Here is a 4,534-nt window from a genome sequence, read left to right as displayed (position 1 = left end):
TCAGAACAAAGAGCACCTGGACTTACTGTGATGTGCCCTCACGGCTGCGAATGATGCGGATAGCACGTTCAGAGAGGTGGTCACACCGCAGCTATGAAGTACACAGGCAGAGACGGATTTGATGACCGCCAGAGTGTCTAAGAAAAATAGGAACGTAGCGCAGAAATCCCCGAGGCTATCTCTCTCTCTAGCCGTTTGTTCATTTTGGATACTGGTAAGCGAAATGGTGCCTCAGAGAAGTGGAACAGAGGCTATGTCCGAGGCTCCACTGCTGTCTCAGCTGCACAGGAGGGGAGTCGGAATCATGCAAGTGTTATAGCTCTTTTCTTATACACTAAAAGCAAATCATCAGTAAAAATCAGAATGACCCTAAGGAGCTGTTAGTTCCTCTGGGGTGTGAGCTAGTCAATCACTGGCTCATATTGTCCATTCATAATTTTCTGTAACTCCAGGAGGAGTAACAGGTAAGGATATATCTTACTGACGGTCCGCAAGTGCTATAGTCTTCCGGGATTCCATCTTTCAGGGAGCATGCAGGCGTTTCTGCAGCCGCAGGCGCGACTCCAGGATGGTTTGCTGCCTCCCTCGTGCCAGATTGAAGGATGTCACAGAGCGACTGCTGAACATTCACTTTGGGGACCGTGAACAGCTGTAGGGCGTGGTACACACTGGGACCAATGACATAGGTAGGAAAAGGCATAAGGCCCTGAAAGCAGATTTCAAAGAGTTAGGAAAAAGCAGGATCTCGAGAACGGTAATCTCAGGATTAAGCCCAGTACCACGATTTAGTGAGCATAAGAATAGGAAGATTGAACAATTCAACACATGGCTGAAGAGATGGAGTAGGAGAGAGGGCTTTAACTTCCTGTGGCATTGAGACTGGACTAGGGGAGGTGTGACGTTTACAAGAATGACCGCTTACCCTTAACAGGATTGGGACTAAATTCATCAGGGAAAGCTTTGATGGTGCTGTTGAGAAGGGCTTAAATTAGGTTGGCAGGGGAATGCGAACCTAGGGGGAAATTCACACCGGGCAGGAAAATAACTGCCAATGGGAAGTAGAGTATTATTAACTGATAAGGAGCATATATCAGAGAGTAGTATCAAGGCAAATAGACAATCAGAGTGAGGCAGAATTAAAGTAGGAAAATATGTTATTCGGTGGGGCCAGGTAAGGAGGAAAGTTTTTTTAAAAGCTTAAATCAACGATAATGAGCATGTATGTGAATTCACAGAATGTGGTTAATAACATTGGTGAACTCTGGGCACAAGTTGCCAATTGTAATTATGATAGGATTGCTATAACAGAGACATGGATCAAAGAAAGGCAGTCTTGGACATTAAATATTTGTGGCTACAAGTTATTTCGGAGAGGCAGAAAAGGAAGGAATGTGTTGTGGGTGGTGGGGTGACAGCTTTGGTTATATATGGCATTACATTACTGGAGCGACAGGATGTTCCAGAGGGGTCAAGGGCCGAATGTCTCTAGCTAGATGTAAAGAATGAAATACGTGCAATAACATAGATCGGTGTATAAACCACAAACTCGTGGAAAGGATGCAGAAAAAAACTATTTGGCAAAGAAATTAGAGTGCTGAAAACATTACAGAGTAATTATAATGGGGGACTCAATTATGCAAATGTTTACTGGGATAGGAATAGTGGAAGTGGATAAGGGGTCCTAGAGTTCCTGGAATCTGCTCAAGATAGTTTTCTGCAGCGCTATTTTTCCGGTCCGACGAGACGGCAGCCAATTTTAACATGGTTCTCGCGAATAAGTCAGATCAAGTTGATCAAGTGCCATTGGGAGAACATTTATAGGACAGTGACCATTGTATCATAAGGTTTCAGTTGATCAATGAAAAGGACAATGATCAATCCAGAGCAGGGATAATTAATTGGGGGAATGCCAACTTCGATGGGATGAGAATTCATCTGACTGGACTCATTTGGAATCAAATGCTGCAGAAAAGATGGTGGTTGAACAATGGGCCACGCTCAAATAAAATGCATCACATACAATGTCAAGGAATATTCCTTTGAAACAGAAAGGCAGGACAAATTCATCCAGGCTGGTCTGGATGACGAGAGAGATAATGGTGAAGGTGAAAAGAAAGAAGTACGTGTACAACAGATGTCAGGTAGAAAATGCAATACAGAGTCAGGTTGATCATAGAAGCTCCAGAGGCAAAATGAAAGAAAAAACTGTCGAGAAAACCAACGAGAGTGCATGAAAGAAGACTGACAGCTAATATAAAATTGTCTTCCCGAAGCGTATAAATAATAAAGGGGTGGTGAAGGAAATTGTAGGGCCATTAGGTATGAAAGAGAGCCATTTCACGTGGGGCCCTCCCTGATTTATTTAACTGACATAGGCAGTGATGCTCAGGGCATGATTTCGAAGTTTGCAGATGATACGAAGATTGGAAATTTTGTCAACACTGATGATGGTGGATTGGGCAGACGATTGGCGGATGTTGTTCAATGCAGAGAAGAGTGAAGTGATTCATTTTGACTGGGAGAATATAGACAGGCAGTGTTAAAAAAGGGGGGGGGGGGTGTCTAAAGGAGATACGGGGAAGAGTGACTTCAGTGTATATGTACACATGTCATTGAAGATGGCAGGGCAGGTCGAAAGATCATTTGCTTAAGCATATGGTATCTTAGGCTTGATTAATATGGGCATTCAGTACGAGTTTAAGAAGGTCATGTTGAACATGTGTGAGACATTAGTTCGGCCTCATCTGGAATACTGCATCCAGTTCTGGCCGCCAGACCTGAGGAAAGATGTGAAGGCATTGGAGAGAGTACCGATGGGTTTCACAAGAATTATTCCAAGCGTAAGAACTGTTGATAAGAGGAGAGGGTCGAGATGTTGGGACTGTTTTGTTTGGAGAAAGAAGGCTGAGAGGAGATTTATGACCGTTCCTGAGGAGTATGGACAGTGTAAATAGTGAAGTAAAGTTCCCTCTTAAGAGAAAATCATATTCTAAACACCATATGCACTGATTCAAAATAATTGGCAAAAGAGTAAAAGTAGTGCGTGGATTTTTTTTCACCTAGAAGGTGATTGGAATTTGGAACTGTCTTCTTAAGTGTTGGCAAAATCGATCAAGATATCCAAAGGAGGGTTGAATTGCTATCTGAAAAGAGAGAATGTGCAAGGTTACGTGGATAAGTCAAAGTGGGACTAGGCAAAATGCTCTTTCAGCGACTCAGTGCAGACTCGATTGGCCGAAAGGCCTCTATCTGCCATCTGCACTGCAATGATTCTGTGATTCTGATTGAAGTGAACAAGTAAAACGATACCCAAAAGCAGGTCGTGGAACGAGGATATGCTCGCAAGAGGCTGCATACATGAGGCACTAGGTAACGCTGTGCAGAAGAAGTCTCGCTCAGGTCTCACTCTAGATTTTGGGCACAGAAATGAAGGCTGGGACTCAGTGGTGTGATGAGTGGGTGGGGGACTGTTGGAGGTGTCGGCTTCCAGTTAAAACGTTAAACAATATCCTCGACTGAACGTAAATGTTCCTCGGCAAAATTGTCAAAAAGAGCAGGGACGTTTTTCCTAATGCCTACTTATCCCCCAACAAGCATCACAAAGGAAGATTGTTTGATCATTGTCACGTGTTTTTTAAAGAACTTTCTCTGCACGCCAATGACTGCACTTCTGTATCTCTTTGTCAGCTTTACTGTCAGAGTTAACAAACACCGGACCGGTCAAAACGTTTTTCATCTAAGTATTTATTTTCTATAACTGCACCATACAGAAGGAGGGAGAGATTGAAGAGATTCATTCGGAATATTAACTTGGAGACCGTTTGTCCAGAATCCAATTTAAGTTCAACTGGTCAATAAATAGGTTTTAATGTTCCCCCAGTATATCTGAACTCTTTTATATAGTTGAATTGATTTTCGGCCTTGAAATTGCATCTGGAAGGTTTCACTCTAGCCTTAACTACATTTAGAATTTGGTGCTAACAGGCTAAGTTTCGGCTACGTCTTGTTGGAACAGAGCACAAGATTCCTGCTGTTTATCTTCATCATTCTACAGAATATTCGGTTTAGACAATTGTACTTAACGCAGCTATTTATTTTTTTCCAATCTGAGAATTTTGCAGTGATATAAACAAAATGTAACCTGCTAAACAATCCTTACGGAGAATAAACACAAGAGTGCAGATATGAAAAAGGTCATCTTGTAAAACGTTACCTCCCCATTTCCGCAAACTCCAACGTGCTACCACCCTCAAACTACATATTCCACTCACCTCCCTGCCCGCATTCCATAGGGGTAGTCCCCTCCCTGACATCGTGGTGCACTCCTCTATCACTCCAACACCTCATCACCTTCCCAGGACACCTACACATGCAATCGCACGAGGTGCAGCACCTGACACTTTTACTGCTCCTTCCTCGCAGTCCAAGGCTCCAAACACTTCTTCCAGCTGAAGCAGTGATTCACTAGGACTTCTTTGAATTTGGTCTACTGCACTCGCTGCTTACAATATGGTCTTCTATGCAATAGGCAGAT

The 4,534-nt window shown here is 43.2% G+C and overlaps 1 non-coding gene across 1 annotated transcript; it reads right to left on the bottom strand.

Moving 5' to 3' along the window:
- Positions 1-357: 357 nt before the first annotated feature.
- LOC121292029 lies at positions 358-487 on the bottom strand. Its single transcript, XR_005946155.1, has one exon. It is a non-coding gene; the product is annotated as a U8 small nucleolar RNA (small nucleolar RNA).
- Positions 488-4,534: the final 4,047 nt, after the last annotated feature.

The sequence above is a fragment of the Carcharodon carcharias genome, chromosome 19, assembly GCF_017639515.1.
Source record: "Carcharodon carcharias isolate sCarCar2 chromosome 19, sCarCar2.pri, whole genome shotgun sequence".
NCBI classification, from domain to species: domain Eukaryota; kingdom Metazoa; phylum Chordata; class Chondrichthyes; order Lamniformes; family Lamnidae; genus Carcharodon; species Carcharodon carcharias.
The sequence above is the reverse complement of the archived record's forward strand: the minus strand, read 5'-3'. Positions and strand labels throughout refer to the sequence as shown.